Source organism: Petromyzon marinus, chromosome 27 (assembly GCF_048934315.1).
Source record: "Petromyzon marinus isolate PM22_M1 ecotype Great Lakes invasive population chromosome 27, UKy_Petmar_22M1.pri1.0, whole genome shotgun sequence".
Taxonomy (NCBI): domain Eukaryota; kingdom Metazoa; phylum Chordata; class Hyperoartia; order Petromyzontiformes; family Petromyzontidae; genus Petromyzon; species Petromyzon marinus.
In genome coordinates, this window is record NC_133693.1 from 13,281,266 (window position 1) to 13,299,963 (window position 18,698).

Below are 18,698 nucleotides of genomic sequence, written 5' to 3' on the forward strand. Positions count from 1 at the left end.
CAGCCCCTCACTCTCCCCTCAATCAGCCCCTCATTCTCCCCTCAATCAGCCCCTCATTCTCCCCTCAATCTGCCCCTCACCCTCCCCCAAATCAGCCCCTCACTCTCCCCTCAATCAGCCCCTCACTCTCCCCCCAATCAGCCCATCACTCTCCCACCAATCAGCCCCTCACTCTCCCCTCAATCAGCCCCTCACTCTTCCCCCAATCAGTCCCTCACTCTTCCCTTAATCAGCCACCCACTGATTCCTAGTGAGCCTCTCTCTTCTCAACAAGTGACTGCATATTGTCACAGTGAAGGCTGCATATATCACAGACGATCGTGTTCATGGTGTTAATGCTTCGCAGAGTTGGGTGGGAGACGCGTTTCGAGGCTTTGAAATACGATGTCGTTCTCTCTCTCTCTAAAAATATCCCTATTATTATTTCAGTGGGGTACCTTTTAAGTGGATTGCCAAACGGGCTGCAGCACGTGTCGTGCTGTCCACTGCAATTACGCCGCGAGTCTGGAGGAGCGAGCCACTCTCGGCGTGCCCAATGCTGTCGTCTCGCTGTAGACTGTGGGGGTATTCTCGCCACGATACGGATGGACCCGGCACTCTCTGAGTATCACCGAGCAAAGTCGTTAATTTCCCATCCTTATAGTGACACATTTCTGCAGTTTTTCGCAACATTGCCTTTACGCATTGTATACAAATACCTCATTACTAAACTAACTAAATTAAAATTGTTTCACCAGGTAAGGCCCACTGAGCTTTGTAGCTCTTTTTGTCACAAGCGGCCTGGCGATCACAAATGACAGCTCAACGAAGCAGTTTCTCATCACGTGGATATTTATAGCAGCCAAACACTCTGAATGCGTAGCGATGTTGATTCTAAATATGGAGGGAAACCCCCGAGGACCCGAGGAAAAAATCCACGCAACCACGGAAAGAGCGACACCGCAAACTCCAAATATACAGCAGCAGCAGGCGTGAGGGTCGGGGTGGAACCCACGACCTCCTACATATCAAGCGAGGTAGTTAACATCTCGCCACCAATTTAACCTGGGACTTACAAAACTGGAGTTTGATGTATCCAATTTAATCCATTTGTATATCGTGTTTTTAAAAAAGTACTACCATGCATATACGCTAACTATAATATAAGTGTATAATCTGCACATAGTGAGTACATAGTTCGTATGCGCTGCTATACTGAACCCGGTGCCTGAGTTAGCTCCACTCCCGGTCAGGACTCACGTGAGTGGCGTGCGAGTCGTGAACCTGTTCTGCTTCCCCCCTCTTCACGAACCCACGCTGACCAGCGTGGTGAAGTATGGTCAGACAACACGGCGTGCGGAGACCTTCATCCAGCAGTGGATTGGCAATGGCCCACACGTCACAACCGTTTTCTTGAACATTCGCCCATTTGCTCTCGGGGTCAAGCGCCGAGTGGTGTTTGGTCCTGAACACCCCCAACTCCTCCACCTCCTCCCTGGGTGCCCGTGCCGCTGCTGCGGGGTCCTGGGAGTTATTTGACCATACTTCACCACGCTGGTCAGTGCGGGTCGGTGAAGGCCGTGTGAGCCACACACACAGAGAGGTGCAGTAGGAGCCGGGATGCCACCCCTCCCGCCACGTGGCCTCGCTTCCGCGCTGCTCCTCGCGAGCGAGCGGCCGTGGCCCCGAGAGCGCCCCGCGTGAGAGGTGTTGATGCTGCAGTGCCTCTCCGTCTGGGGTCGCAGTGGCGGGGGCCTGGGGGGGGGGGGTGCGCGCTCCGTGCGAGTGATTGGAGCCAGTGGGGTTTTGATCGGAGTCTCCGAGCCGAGTCGTCTCGTAAGACCGACTCCCGTCGCTCGCTCTGTGCTCTTGTAACGTAATTTTGTTTTACTCTTTCTCTCTCACACAGCCGCCATTCCCGCACACGTTCTCCACCTCGTCCCGTCGAGTCGCACACACGTGGTCTTCCCTCCTGCGGGGCTTCTCCGGGATTCGCTGACAATTGGGCTCTCAGGGTGTCCGCTCACTGTGATGTCACCCCCCAATCGGGGTGGGCCTACCCCCACCCCCCACCCCCCATCGGGGTGGGGGGTGGGCCTACCCCCACCCCTGCGCGTCGAGGAGTGGCCCCTCCCCTGGCCCTGCTGCTGGGATCAGTGCGCGCTCGCTCCTCGCGTTCATCAGCTGAGTGATTCATGCGCTCCCTCCCCTCCCTCCTCCTCCATCCCTCCCGGTCGACGTCAGCGGTGCTGCAGCAACAGAGTCCCCGCCTGCTCTCCCCATCCCCTCCACCGTTCATTGACCATTTCTGGATCAGAATTCTCACAGCACCCAACACCATCGCTCACCTGGCGTCCATTCCCCCTGCCGCCGCCGCCTCATCGGATGTCGCCCAGTGCCTTGTGCTAGTGAGGAAGGAAGGCTGCTCTGAATTCATTCAAGGTTGGTGACACGGGGATTTCTGTGGTGGTGGCGGTGGAGCGTTTGCAATGTGGGGTCGTGGTTTTTGCGAGAGAGCGCGCTGACGATGGGGAGGGTGCAACAACCGGCAGCATTCGTTCATCATAGCGAGGCCGCACGCCGCTCTGGGTGGTGGTGGTGTGTGGGGCGAGCATCTGAGCGCCGTGCCTCATTGTTATTCTAATGACGCCGCCGTGGTCTGGATGCCAGCACACGTGAGAGAGAGGCTCGGGGAGGGGGGGGTCGGCGTTTAGGCGTCCACGGCAGTAAATAACAAACACTACCAAAAAACACCGAGTGTGCGAGAATCCCGAGACCTCGGATCCGGCAGCAGAAGCAGCGATGGTTTGTTGACGCGCAAAGGTCGAGTGAGCGAAACGTCGAGAGATCGAGGAGAGATCCGAGGAGTCGGTCTGGATGCGGCGGCGCGTCACGGCGGGGAGACCGCGTGGGAATGGGAATGGACACACACACATACACACACATACATACACATACACACACATACATACACACACGCACATACACACACGCACATACACACATGCACACATATACACACACATATACACACACACATATACACACACATACACACACATACACACATACATACACACATATACACAAATACATACATACACACATACATACACACGCATACACAGACATACACACAGACATACACACACATACACACATACACACATATATACACACACATATATACACATATACACACACATACACACACATACACACATACATACACACACATACACACATACATACACACATATACACAAATACATACTCACATACACACATACACACGCATACACAGACATACACACAGACATACACACACATACACACACATACACACACATACACACATATATACACACATAAATACACACATATACACACACACATACACACATACACATATATACACACACATACACATACATACATACACACATACACATACACACATACATACACACATACACACACACATACTCACAGACATACACACAACAACAACCGCCATTCGCTACTAAGTGGCGGTGACATCACCACGACGCTTGTGCCAGGCTATGTGCACCCTGAGGCCACGTGAAGTGTCGAACGCCCACTGGCAGGAGGTCACGGGGCAGACCCAGGTGCCACGGGTCGACTGACTGAGATGACTGGCTGATGCACCACCTGTGCCCCCTACTGTGCCAACCTGCTGTGCTTTAGCCACCCGGCGCTCCGTTCATTGTTCTGAGCGTCGCTCCTCCGCCCTCCGTTGTTGTTGGAGGGCGACTACCTCCAACTGCCCAGTAGCATCCTTCACGAGCCTCCTCCACGGAGGCCGATCTTGACACCGCTGGTACCAGTCATCGGCAAGTCCACTCAGCTCCACGTCCTCCCGTACCACATCACTCCATCTCTTCTCTAGCCCGTGCCGCGCCCGCTTAGCCCCCTCAATCCGGCCGAACAAAAGCTGTTTCGGCATGCGGTGGCTGGGCATGTGGGCTACATGACCCAGCCATCGCAGCCTTGCCTGGAGGAGCTCACCGATGGGACCTTGCCCAGATCTTTCAAGGATTTGTGAGCTCCTCACACAATCCAGTCTGGTTAAACCCAGGATGGATCGTAGGCAGGCCAGCCTAAATGTTTCTAACCGGCGAAGATGTTCCATTAGGGGGGTCCACGTTTCGCAAGCGTAGAGAAGGGAGGGAATGACCGTGGCCGAGAAGACCTGAAGCTTAGTGCGGAGCGACAGACCAGGTAGCTTCCACACAGCGTTACGCAACCGATGAAAAGATTGCCGCTCGACTGATTCGGAGTGAGACCTCTGCTGTTAAACTGGAGCCAGTCATAAGCACACTGCCCAGGTATGGGAAACTCTCCACTCTCTGCACAACTGCCCCATCACCGATTGGGAGTTGTGGGGGTGGAGTGTCCGATGGTACAAAATACCCAGGCAGGTGCTTAGTTTTGGTGGGGCTGATGGTAAGGCCCCACCTCTTAGTGGCACGCTCCAGTCTCAGCAGCAGCGTCTCCAACTCCTCCTCTGACTGAGCAGCTATTACCAAATCATCAGCATACATAATGTGGTTGAGCAATATGGAGCCATCCCTTGACCGCACCCGGGCATCGATCAGCCTCCCATTATATCTGTACCATATGGAGATTCCCCCGGTACAGTTATTGAAGGCTTCACGAACTACGTAGTCAAAATAGATGTTAAATAATGTGGGAGCCAGAGGACATCACTGTCCCACCCCAAGGTGTACAGGGAATGGCTCTAACTCCCGGCCACGTAGTTTTACCCGGGCCCGCTCACCATCATGAAGGTCCTTAATGATCGTGAGCAGAGGGTCAGGTACTCCAAAAGCACGAAGAACAACCCAGAGCCCAGGCCTACTGATGGTATCATAGGCCTTGACCAGGTCAATAAAGCAGAGATGTAGGTCTTGCTGGAATTCCCTACACCTCTGCTGTAGCAAACGGACAGAAAATATGGCATCCGTGCAGGACCGCCCTTTCCTGAAACCGCATTGTGGCTCCGCAAGCCTCTCCTCAGCGTGCCTGGCAAGGCGATGTTGAATAATCTTTGCCAGGACCTTTCCCGGCACACTGAGGAGTGAGATACACCTGTAGTTGTTACAGTCTGTGCGGTCCCCCTTCTTAAAGAGGGCGACCACCAGGGCATTCTTCCAATCCTGCGGAACCCGTCCAGTGGTCCAGATTGTTATTATGATGTCATATAGGGCAGTCTGTGCAAAAACGCCACCCTCTCTCAGCATTTCGCTTGGGAGATCGTCTCTACCCGGTGCCTTTCCTGGTCGCAGACTCCGGATTGCCTTCAGTACTTCCTCAACAGATGGCACCTCAGCCAGCCACTCACAGGGGGTGACTTGTTCCAATATTTGAGGCACCGCAGCCTCAGCAGGGTCATCCCCACTTTGTGCCACGATGCTTTCCTGGCTGAGGGATTTCCCCTTTTTCAGGACCTCACAGAAATGCTCAGCAAATCTGCAAACCTGTTCCTGGGGGTTGGTGATTGAATCATTGTTTTTTTAATGATGGTAATAGGTGTGGCGTTGTAGGTTACTTTTTTGATGGAGTTAAATAGAGATTTGTGATTGTGGTCCACTGAGGTAGACTCCATCTCCTCAGCAATCTGTGACCACCACCCATCCTTGCAGCGCCTCACGGCTCTCCGAACCTCCGAGCGAAGGCTGCGGTAAGCCTCCTCATTCTCTGACGTGGGATTCTGTAGCCGATGACAGTGGGCCTGTCGCTTTTTCTCAACCATCCTGAACACCTCTGTCAGTTCGGGTCTCTGGGGAGGTCTGGACCGCGTACCCAAAGCAGCGATTGCAGCTGCATGAGTCACAGTCCTAAACCTCGCCCATTTACCCTCAACATTAGGAGGAGTGGGGGACGATACCAACCGCAGCCGCAAGCGATGATGAAATTCTCGCTTGCAACTTTCATCAGATAACTGAGACCAGGCCACTTTAGGTTGGAATGGGGTCCTGGGTGTACACCCACCACCGGAGTGGAAGAATGGCAGGCGCATCTTACAGATGACTAGTCGATGGTCAGAGGGCAGATCAGCTCCACGGTAGGTCCTGGTGTCAAGGACATGGTCTCGCATCCGCTGGTCCGTCACTATGTAGTCCAGCAGATGTTCTTGCTTGGACCCGGCATGCATCCATGATGTTGTGTGGATGCGCCGATGCCGGAACAACGTGTTGGTAATTACAAGCCCGTGGGCTGCACAAAAATCTAGTAGCCTCCTACCGTTGTTATTGAGCTGATCTGGCCCATGCCCTCCAATCACTCCAGACCAGGTGCCAGCATCATGACCAACTCGGGCATTAAAGTCACCCAACAAGATGACTCTATCCCGAGGGGCCACTTTAGCCAGCACCTATGACAGGAGGTTATAGAAGGCATCTGACTCATGGGCTTTGCCTGCATCCCTCCACGGATGTTCGTCTTCAGTGGGGGCATAAGTAACCACGACCACCACTCCTCGCCTCTGGTTGATGGGAAGGCGAGCCCAAAGTAGCCTAGGGCTTACAGCTTCCCACATCTCACCGCCACGGTCCCACACCCTCTTCATTCTTTTGTTCAAAAGAAGAGCCACACCCTGTTGTTTGGCAGTCTGCTGCCCCGAGTAGAGGACTGTCCACCCTTCATGGTGGCAGGAGCCAGAACCGGTCCACCGGACCTCCTGAATGCCAAAGAGATCCAGGCGGTACCGGTCTAGCTCCCGACAGCGGAGTGGCAGCCTCTCCTCCGCAGTGAGCGTTCGAATATTCCACGTGGCCATCCGTAGTGGCTTTTCGTTGTTTCTGGAGGAACCCCGAAGGTAAAGATTCAATCTCCTGGCTCCGCCAATTGGGGTTGGCCAGGAGACGTCATAGACGCCTGTCCCCCCGGGGCCTCCGGCACAAGCTTATTAGTTACATATTTCAGTCGTAGTTTAGTGGTAATTAATTGAAGGTGGAGGGGTTACCAGCCCCTCGCACCCATCCAGAGCCCCCGTTTAGCCACTGTGGTGGTCACAGACGCCATGAGGGGAGGAGCCAATCAGAATTGGACCTCCCCCCACAGCACTCTGTCCACGACAGAGTTGCCCGTCCGGCACCGCAAGGAGGTAGGGGGTTGTTTTGCCAGATTGGTAGCATATACACACACACACATACACACATACAACAACAACAACAACCGCCATTCGCCACTAAGTGGCGGTGACGTCACCACGACGCTTGTGCCAGGCTATGTGCACCCTGAGGCCACGTGAAGTGTCGAACGCCCGCTGGCAGGAGGTCACGGGGCAGACCCAGGTGCCACGGGTCGACTGACTGAGATGACTGGCTGATGCACCACCTGTGCCCCCTACTGTGCCAACCTGCTGTGCTTTAGCCACCCGGCGCTCCGCTCGCTGTTGTGAGCGTCGCTCCTCCGCCCTCCGTTGTTGTTGGAGGGCGACTGCCTCCAACTGCCCAATAGCGTCCTTCACGAGCCTCCTCCACGGAGGCCGATCTTGACACCGCTGGTACCAGTCATCGGCAAGTCCACTCAGCTCCACGTCCTCCTGTACCACATCACTCCATCTCTTCTCTAGCCCGTGCCGCACCCGCTTAGCCCCGTCGATCCGGCCGAACAAAAGCTGTTTCGGCATGCGGTGGCTGGGCATGCAGGCTACATGACCCAGCCAATGCAGCCTTGCCTGCTGGAGGAGCTCACCGATGGGACCTTGCCCAGATCTTTCAAGGATTTGTGAGCTCCTCACACAATCCAGCCTGGTTAAACCCAGGATGGATCACAAGCAGGCCAGCCTAAATGTTTCCAACCGGCGAAGATGCTCCATTAAGGGGGTCCACGTTTCGCAAGCGTAGAGAAGGGAGGGAATCACCGTGGCCGAGAAGACCTGAAGCTTAGTGCGGAGCGACATACCAGGTAGCTTCCACACAGCGTTACGCAACCGATGAAAAGATATTGCCGCTCGACTGATTCGGAGTAAGACATCTGCTGTTAAACTGGAGCCAGTCATAAGCACACTGCCCCAGGTATGGGAAACTCTCCACTCTCTCCACAACTGCCCCATCACCTATTGGGAGTGTGGGGGTGGAGTGTCTGATTGTTCAAAATACCCAGGCAGGTGCTTAGTTTTGGTGGGGCTGATGGTAAGGCCCCATCTCTTAGTGGCACGCTCTAGTCTCAGCAGCAGCGTCTCCAACTCCTCCTCTGAATGTGCAGCTATTACCAAATCATCGGCATACATAACATGGTTGAGCAATAGCGAGCCATCCCTTGACCGCACCTGGGCATCGATCAGCCTCCCATTATATCTGCACCAAATAGAGATTCACCCGGTACAGCTATTGAAGGCTTCACGAACTACGTGGTCAATATAGATGTTAAATAACGTGGGAGCCAGAGAACATCCCTGTCGCACCCCAAGGTGTAGTGGGAATGGCTCTGACTCCCGGCCACGTAGTTTTACCCGGGCCCGCTCACCATCATGAAGGTCCTTAATGATCGTGAGCAGAGGGTCAGGGACTCCAAAAGCACGAAGAACAACCCAGAGCCCAGGCCTACTGATGGTATCATAGGCCTTGACCAGGTAAATAAAGCAGAGATGTAGGTCTTGTTGGAATTCCCTACACCTCTGCTGTAGCAGACAGACAGAAAATATGGCATCTGTGCAGGACCGCCCTTTCCTGAAACCGCATTGTGGCTCCGCAAGCCTCTCCTCAGCGTGCCTGGCAAGGCGATGTTGAATAATCCTTGCCAGGACCTTTCCTGGCACACTGAGGAGTGAGATGCCCCTGTAGTTGTTACAGTCTGTGCGGTCCCCCTGCGGAACCCGTCCAGTGGTCCAGATTGTTGTTATGATGTCATATAGGGCAGTCTGTGCACAAACGCCACTCTCCCTCAGCATTTTGCTTGGGAGATCATCTCTGCCCGCTGCCTTTCCTGGTCTCAAACTCCGGATCGCCTTCAGTACTTCCTCAACAGATGGCACCTCAGCCAGCCACTCACAGGGGGTGACTTCTTCCAATATTTGAGGCACCGCAGCCTCAGCAGGGTCATCCCCACTTTGTGCCACGATCTTTTCCTGGCTGAGGGATTTCCCCTCTCCCAGGACCTCACAGAAATGCTCAGCAAATCTGCAAACCTGTTCCTGGGGGTCGGAGATTGGATCACCGTTTTTTCCCCTAATGATGGTAATAGGTGTGGCGCTGCAGGTTACTTTTTTGATGGAGTTAAATAGAGATTTGTGATCGCGGGCCACTGAGGCAGACTCCATCTCCTCAGCAACCCGCGACCACCACCCATCCTTGCAGTGCCTCACGGCTCTCCGAACCTCCGAGCGAAGACTGCGGTAAGCCTGCTCATTCTCTGACGTGGGATTCTGTAGCTGATGACAGTGGGCCTGTAGCATTTTCTCAACCATCCTGAACACCTCTTCTGTCAGCCAGGGTCTCTGGGGAGGTCTGGACCGCGTACCCAAAGCAGCCATTGCAGCTGCATGAGTCACAGTCCTAAACCTCGCCCATATACCCTCGACATCAGGAGGAGTGGGGGACGATGCCAATCCCAGCCGCAAGCGATGATGAAATTCTCGATTGCAACTTTCATCAGATAACTGAGACCAGGCCACTTTAGGTTGGAATGGGGTCCTGGGTGTACACCCACCACCGGAGTGGAAGAATGGCAGGCGCATCTTACAGATGACTAGTCGATGGTCAGAGGGCAGATGAGCTCCACGGTAGGTCCTGGTGTCAAGGACATGGGCTCGCATCCTCTGGTCCGTCACTATGTAGTCCAGCAGGTGTTCTTGCCTGGACCCGGCATGCATCCATGATGTTGTGTGAATGAGCCGATGCCGGAACAGCGTGTTGGTAATTACAAGCCCATGGGCTGCACAAAAATCTAGCAGCCTCCTACCGTTGTTATTGAGCTGATCTGGCCCATGCCCTCTAATCACTCCAGACCAGGTGCCAGCATCATGACCAACTCGGGCATTGAAGTCACCCAACATGATGACTCTATCCCGAGGTGCCACTTTAGCCAGCACCTGTGACAGGAGGTCACAGAAGGCATCTGACTCATCGGCTTTGCCTGCATCCCTCCACGGATGTTCGTCTTCGGTGGGGGCATAAGTAACCACGACCACCACTCCTTGCCTCCGGTTGATGGGAAGGCGAGCCCAAAGTAGTCTGGGGCTTACAGCTTCCCACACCTCACCGCCACGCTCCCACGCCCCCTTCATTCTTTTGTTCAAAAGAAGAGCCACACCCTGTTGTTTGGCAGTCTGCTGCCCCGAGTAGAGGACTGTCCACTCCTCATGGTGGCAGGAGCCAGAACCGGTCCACTGGACCTCCTGAATGCCACAGAGATCCAGGTGGTACCGGTCCAGCTCCCGACAGAGGAGTGGCAGCCTCTCCTCCGCAGTGAGGGTTCGAACATTCCACGTGGCCATCCGTAGTGGCTTTTCGTTGTTTCTGGAGGAGCCCCGAGGGTAGAGATTCAATCTCCTGGCTCCACTAATTGGGGTTTGGCCAGGAGACGTCATAGGCGCCTGTCCCCCGGGTCCTCTGGTACAAGCTTATTAGTTACATATTGCAGTTTAACTCGTGGTTTAGTGGTAATTAATTGAAGGTGGAGGGGTTACTAGCCCCTCGCACCCATCTAGAGCCCCCGTTTAGCCACTGTGGTGGACACAGACGCCATGAGGGGAGGAGCCAATCGGAATTGGCCCTCCCCCCACAGCACTGTCCATGACAGAGTTGCCCGTTCGGCACTGCGAGGAGGTAGGGGGTTGTTTTGCCGGACTACACACTTGTTTGTGTGTGTACTCTCCACTTGTTTGTGTGTGTACTCTCCACTTGTTTGTGTGTGTGTACTCTCCTCTTGATTTAAAGCTTTCGTGACTGCAGTAATCCATACTCTTTGGTTCTTTCGGTAAAGTCACGTAGGTAGAAAAAATAATAGATCACGACGTTTCGATCGCAACCCAAGCGACCATCTTCAGGTGAGAGAGAGAAAGCTACTGAAACAAGGTCTTATGTAGGCTTGAGATGGGTGCAGCCTCAGGGTAAGAGGGCGGCTAGAGTTGGTCTGCCTGAGGCTGTGGAAGTGGCTATTGTATTGTGAGAGATTAGCATATCAATGCACGAGCTTAGTATGCCACCGGATCGGTGACTTGCCTAGTATGAGAGTGCAATCCAACAGGCACAGAGAGAGAGAGACAGACACACAAAGAGTCAGAAATAACAGACGACATAGGCACGTAGGATGGAAACATCACAGTCAGTTAAGACTTTACCTGGTTAATAACGTCCCTCCAATGATTGCTCAGTTTGTACCCATCTTCTCAGTTGAAGTTGCGTCTCTGTTCATATATCTGGATGGCTTCATGAACAAATCAATGAAGATAGCCCGTGGGTTTGCAGAGTACTTTCGTCTTGGAAAAATCTATTTCGTGTGGGCCCACATCGTTAAAACAATGATCAGCAACGGCAGAGGTATTGGTCCTACCGTGTTTGAGATCTGCCTTGTGTTCACGAACGCGGTCCGAGACATGTCGTTTTGTTTCCCTAATGTAACTGCTGACGCAACCACAACTTAGTTTGTAGACACCAGGGTATTGCATGTCAGGAATGACATCCTTTACAGATGGGATCAAATCACGGATTTAGTGTACTGTGTTAAAACGAACCTGGATCTTGTGTTTGTTTAAGATTTTGGAAATCTTTTTGGTAACCCCTACTATGTATGGTGATGGTTTTGGTTGGATCCTCAGAAGGTTGTTTCCCCATGGCTGGGGAGACAGCTTTGCGGATTGTACGGTCAGAATATCCGTTTATCCTGAGGGCTTGGTGTACGTGCTCCAACTCACACTAATCTATCACAATACAATAGCCACTTCCACAGCCTCAGGCAGACCATCTCTAGCCCCACCCTGAGGCTGCACCCATCTCAAGCCTACATAAGACCTTGTTTCAGTAGCTTTCTGTCTCTCACCTGAAGATGGTTGCTTGTGTTGCGATCAAAACGTCGTGATCTATTATTTTTTCTACCTACGTGACTTTACCGAAAGAACCAAAGAGTATACTCCTCTTGTTTGAGGGTGTACTCTACTCTTCGCTACGGGTCTGTGGCGCCCACTCCACAACCGGCTCAGATCTCTCTCACTCACTCTTTCTCTCCAACTGATGTTAGCCGTGGCCTAGAATCGAACTCGGCTCAGCCCAGGTTCGCGTAGAGAGGTGCGCTGACCCCACTGCGACACCGCTCCAATCGCGGGTGTTTGGAGCAATGACACTACACGTCACCCTGTGGATGCCCAACTCTGGCGTGAAAGTCACATTCGGATTTGCACCACGAATCGTTCCTTCACAAAACAGAGAAAGTGGAATTAATTTCGCAGTCACAACCTCCTCCCTTCCTCCATCTCCCGTGACTGCTCATTTTGCAAAAAAACAACAACCAACAACGGCCCTTACTCTGAGTACACTGATTGTTAGTGCCGTCCTGGAAGCACGTCTTTATACTGGAGGAATCCGATGAGCTATAAAGCATTTTATTCGCACAGTTGACTCTGCTGTAAATGCATCATCGGGGGGGTGGAGGAGGAGGCTGCATGTGATGCACATTCTTCCGCATCGGCGCGGCTCCATTTATCACTGCACATCTTCCCAGGGTCGCTCGCAGACGACACAGAGGGAGCGAGAGAGAGAGGGGTGAGCAGGCGGAATGTGGCTCTGAGCCACTGCCATCGCGAGATGCGTGGGTGGGAGGCTCGGGGGTATACTGGACGTGGGGTGCCGGGCCCCGAGTTACGGTGTCTGCAGCGTCACCAACGGACTGGGTTGAAGTTAAGCCCTGGGTGTAACGTGGAGCAAGGAGATTGGTATAGCAACAGCATCGTCGTCGTTGTCCCGAACAGATTCGTGTTCCGATATGTTTTGTCCATTGCTCCTGATATTTAATAGCTGGGTTACCCAATGTACAGTGAGGGAAAGAAGTATTTGATCCCCTGCTGATTTTGTACGTTTGCCCACTGACAAAGAAATTATCAGTCTGTAATTTTAATGGTAGGTTTATTTGAACAGTGAGAGACAGAATAACAACAAAATCCAGAAAAACGCATGTCAAAAATGTTATAAATTGATTTGCATTTTAATGAGGGAAATAAGTATTTGACCCCCTCTCAATCAGAAAGATTTCTGGCTCCCAGGTGTCTTTTATACAGGTAATGGGCTGAGAATAGGAGCACACTCTTAAAGGGAGTGCTCCTAATCTCAGCTTGTTACCTGTATAAAAGGCACCTGTCCACAAGAAGCAATCAATCAATCAGATTCCAAACTCTCCACCATGGCCAAGACCAAAGAGCTCTCCAAGGATGTCAGGGACAAGATTGTAGACCTACACAAGGCTGGAATGGGCTACAAGACCATTGCCAAGCAGCTTGGTGAGAAGGTGACAACAGTTGGTGCGATTATTCGCAAATGGAAGAAACACAAAAGAACTGTCAATCTCCCTCGGCTTGGGGCTCCATGCAAGATCTCACCTGGTGGAGTTGCAATGATCATGAGAACGGTGAGGAATCAGCCCAGAACTACACGGGAGGATCTTGTCAATGATCTCAATGCAGCTGGGACCATAGTCACCAATAAAACAATTGGTAACACACTACGCCATGAAGGACTGAAATCCTGCAGCGCCCGCAAGGTCCCCCTGCTCAAGAAAGCACATATACATGCCCGTCTGAAGTTTGCCAATGAACATCTGAATGATTCAGAGGACAACTGTGCCAACCTGCTGTGCTTTAGCCACCCGGCGCTCCGCTCGCTGTTGTGAGCGTCGCTCCTCCGCCCTCCGTTGTTGTTGGAGGGCGACTGCCTCCAACTGCCCAATAGCGTCCTTCACGAGCCTCCTCCACGGAGGCCGATCTTGACACCGCTGGTACCAGTCATCGGCAAGTCCACTCAGCTCCACGTCCTCCTGTACCACATCACTCCATCTCTTCTCTAGCCCGTGCCGCACCCGCTTAGCCCCGTCGATCCGGCCGAACAAAAGCTGTTTCGGCATGCGGTGGCTGGGCATGCAGGCTACATGACCCAGCCAATGCAGCCTTGCCTGCTGGAGGAGCTCACCGATGGGACCTTGCCCAGATCTTTCAAGGATTTGTGAGCTCCTCACACAATCCAGCCTGGTTAAACCCAGGATGGATCACAAGCAGGCCAGCCTAAATGTTTCCAACCGGCGAAGATGCTCCATTAAGGGGGTCCACGTTTCGCAAGCGTAGAGAAGGGAGGGAATCACCGTGGCCGAGAAGACCTGAAGCTTAGTGCGGAGCGACATACCAGGTAGCTTCCACACAGCGTTACGCAACCGATGAAAAGATATTGCCGCTCGACTGATTCGGAGTAAGACATCTGCTGTTAAACTGGAGCCAGTCATAAGCACACTGCCCCAGGTATGGGAAACTCTCCACTCTCTCCACAACTGCCCCATCACCTATTGGGAGTGTGGGGGTGGAGTGTCTGATTGTTCAAAATACCCAGGCAGGTGCTTAGTTTTGGTGGGGCTGATGGTAAGGCCCCATCTCTTAGTGGCACGCTCTAGTCTCAGCAGCAGCGTCTCCAACTCCTCCTCTGAATGTGCAGCTATTACCAAATCATCGGCATACATAACATGGTTGAGCAATAGCGAGCCATCCCTTGACCGCACCTGGGCATCGATCAGCCTCCCATTATATCTGCACCAAATAGAGATTCACCCGGTACAGCTATTGAAGGCTTCACGAACTACGTGGTCAATATAGATGTTAAATAACGTGGGAGCCAGAGAACATCCCTGTCGCACCCCAAGGTGTAGTGGGAATGGCTCTGACTCCCGGCCACGTAGTTTTACCCGGGCCCGCTCACCATCATGAAGGTCCTTAATGATCGTGAGCAGAGGGTCAGGGACTCCAAAAGCACGAAGAACAACCCAGAGCCCAGGCCTACTGATGGTATCATAGGCCTTGACCAGGTAAATAAAGCAGAGATGTAGGTCTTGTTGGAATTCCCTACACCTCTGCTGTAGCAGACAGACAGAAAATATGGCATCTGTGCAGGACCGCCCTTTCCTGAAACCGCATTGTGGCTCCGCAAGCCTCTCCTCAGCGTGCCTGGCAAGGCGATGTTGAATAATCCTTGCCAGGACCTTTCCTGGCACACTGAGGAGTGAGATGCCCCTGTAGTTGTTACAGTCTGTGCGGTCCCCCTGCGGAACCCGTCCAGTGGTCCAGATTGTTGTTATGATGTCATATAGGGCAGTCTGTGCACAAACGCCACTCTCCCTCAGCATTTTGCTTGGGAGATCATCTCTGCCCGCTGCCTTTCCTGGTCTCAAACTCCGGATCGCCTTCAGTACTTCCTCAACAGATGGCACCTCAGCCAGCCACTCACAGGGGGTGACTTCTTCCAATATTTGAGGCACCGCAGCCTCAGCAGGGTCATCCCCACTTTGTGCCACGATCTTTTCCTGGCTGAGGGATTTCCCCTCTCCCAGGACCTCACAGAAATGCTCAGCAAATCTGCAAACCTGTTCCTGGGGGTCGGAGATTGGATCACCGTTTTTTCCCCTAATGATGGTAATAGGTGTGGCGCTGCAGGTTACTTTTTTGATGGAGTTAAATAGAGATTTGTGATCGCGGGCCACTGAGGCAGACTCCATCTCCTCAGCAACCCGCGACCACCACCCATCCTTGCAGTGCCTCACGGCTCTCCGAACCTCCGAGCGAAGACTGCGGTAAGCCTGCTCATTCTCTGACGTGGGATTCTGTAGCTGATGACAGTGGGCCTGTAGCATTTTCTCAACCATCCTGAACACCTCTTCTGTCAGCCAGGGTCTCTGGGGAGGTCTGGACCGCGTACCCAAAGCAGCCATTGCAGCTGCATGAGTCACAGTCCTAAACCTCGCCCATATACCCTCGACATCAGGAGGAGTGGGGGACGATGCCAATCCCAGCCGCAAGCGATGATGAAATTCTCGATTGCAACTTTCATCAGATAACTGAGACCAGGCCACTTTAGGTTGGAATGGGGTCCTGGGTGTACACCCACCACCGGAGTGGAAGAATGGCAGGCGCATCTTACAGATGACTAGTCGATGGTCAGAGGGCAGATGAGCTCCACGGTAGGTCCTGGTGTCAAGGACATGGGCTCGCATCCTCTGGTCCGTCACTATGTAGTCCAGCAGGTGTTCTTGCCTGGACCCGGCATGCATCCATGATGTTGTGTGAATGAGCCGATGCCGGAACAGCGTGTTGGTAATTACAAGCCCATGGGCTGCACAAAAATCTAGCAGCCTCCTACCGTTGTTATTGAGCTGATCTGGCCCATGCCCTCTAATCACTCCAGACCAGGTGCCAGCATCATGACCAACTCGGGCATTGAAGTCACCCAACATGATGACTCTATCCCGAGGTGCCACTTTAGCCAGCACCTGTGACAGGAGGTCACAGAAGGCATCTGACTCATCGGCTTTGCCTGCATCCCTCCACGGATGTTCGTCTTCGGTGGGGGCATAAGTAACCACGACCACCACTCCTTGCCTCCGGTTGATGGGAAGGCGAGCCCAAAGTAGTCTGGGGCTTACAGCTTCCCACACCTCACCGCCACGCTCCCACGCCCCCTTCATTCTTTTGTTCAAAAGAAGAGCCACACCCTGTTGTTTGGCAGTCTGCTGCCCCGAGTAGAGGACTGTCCACTCCTCATGGTGGCAGGAGCCAGAACCGGTCCACTGGACCTCCTGAATGCCACAGAGATCCAGGTGGTACCGGTCCAGCTCCCGACAGAGGAGTGGCAGCCTCTCCTCCGCAGTGAGGGTTCGAACATTCCACGTGGCCATCCGTAGTGGCTTTTCGTTGTTTCTGGAGGAGCCCCGAGGGTAGAGATTCAATCTCCTGGCTCCACTAATTGGGGTTTGGCCAGGAGACGTCATAGGCGCCTGTCCCCCGGGTCCTCTGGTACAAGCTTATTAGTTACATATTGCAGTTTAACTCGTGGTTTAGTGGTAATTAATTGAAGGTGGAGGGGTTACTAGCCCCTCGCACCCATCTAGAGCCCCCGTTTAGCCACTGTGGTGGACACAGACGCCATGAGGGGAGGAGCCAATCGGAATTGGCCCTCCCCCCACAGCACTGTCCATGACAGAGTTGCCCGTTCGGCACTGCGAGGAGGTAGGGGGTTGTTTTGCCGGACTACACACTTGTTTGTGTGTGTACTCTCCACTTGTTTGTGTGTGTACTCTCCACTTGTTTGTGTGTGTGTACTCTCCTCTTGATTTAAAGCTTTCGTGACTGCAGTAATCCATACTCTTTGGTTCTTTCGGTAAAGTCACGTAGGTAGAAAAAATAATAGATCACGACGTTTCGATCGCAACCCAAGCGACCATCTTCAGGTGAGAGAGAGAAAGCTACTGAAACAAGGTCTTATGTAGGCTTGAGATGGGTGCAGCCTCAGGGTAAGAGGGCGGCTAGAGTTGGTCTGCCTGAGGCTGTGGAAGTGGCTATTGTATTGTGAGAGATTAGCATATCAATGCACGAGCTTAGTATGCCACCGGATCGGTGACTTGCCTAGTATGAGAGTGCAATCCAACAGGCACAGAGAGAGAGAGACAGACACACAAAGAGTCAGAAATAACAGACGACATAGGCACGTAGGATGGAAACATCACAGTCAGTTAAGACTTTACCTGGTTAATAACGTCCCTCCAATGATTGCTCAGTTTGTACCCATCTTCTCAGTTGAAGTTGCGTCTCTGTTCATATATCTGGATGGCTTCATGAACAAATCAATGAAGATAGCCCGTGGGTTTGCAGAGTACTTTCGTCTTGGAAAAATCTATTTCGTGTGGGCCCACATCGTTAAAACAATGATCAGCAACGGCAGAGGTATTGGTCCTACCGTGTTTGAGATCTGCCTTGTGTTCACGAACGCGGTCCGAGACATGTCGTTTTGTTTCCCTAATGTAACTGCTGACGCAACCACAACTTAGTTTGTAGACACCAGGGTATTGCATGTCAGGAATGACATCCTTTACAGATGGGATCAAATCACGGATTTAGTGTACTGTGTTAAAACGAACCTGGATCTTGTGTTTGTTTAAGATTTTGGAAATCTTTTTGGTAACCCCTACTATGTATGGTGATGGTTTTGGTTGGATCCTCAGAAGGTTGTTTCCCCATGGCTGGGGAGACAGCTTTGCGGATTGTACGGTCAGAATATCCGTTTATCCTGAGGGCTTGGTGTACGTGCTCCAACTCACACTAATCTATCACAATACAATAGCCACTTCCACAGCCTCAGGCAGACCATCTCTAGCCCCACCCTGAGGCTGCACCCATCTCAAGCCTACATAAGACCTTGTTTCAGTAGCTTTCTGTCTCTCACCTGAAGATGGTTGCTTGTGTTGCGATCAAAACGTCGTGATCTATTATTTTTTCTACCTACGTGACTTTACCGAAAGAACCAAAGAGTATACTCCTCTTGTTTGAGGGTGTACTCTACTCTTCGCTACGGGTCTGTGGCGCCCACTCCACAACCGGCTCAGATCTCTCTCACTCACTCTTTCTCTCCAACTGATGTTAGCCGTGGCCTAGAATCGAACTCGGCTCAGCCCAGGTTCGCGTAGAGAGGTGCGCTGACCCCACTGCGACACCGCTCCAATCGCGGGTGTTT

At 52.8% G+C, this 18,698-nt stretch overlaps 1 protein-coding gene across 2 annotated transcripts in view; it reads left to right on the forward strand.

The window, feature by feature from the left end:
• The first annotated feature begins 2,078 nt into the window (after window positions 1-2,078).
• Window positions 2,079-18,698, forward strand: part of LOC116946527 (disks large-associated protein 2-like) — a 69,265-nt gene continuing 52,645 nt past the window's right edge. The window contains exon 1 of one of the 2 annotated variants that reach the window (XM_076070135.1): window positions 2,079-2,421. The gene's annotated coding sequence lies outside the window, so the exon portion shown is untranslated. The remainder of the gene's footprint in view (window positions 2,422-18,698) is intronic. The other variant, XM_076070134.1, reaches the window with a different exon arrangement.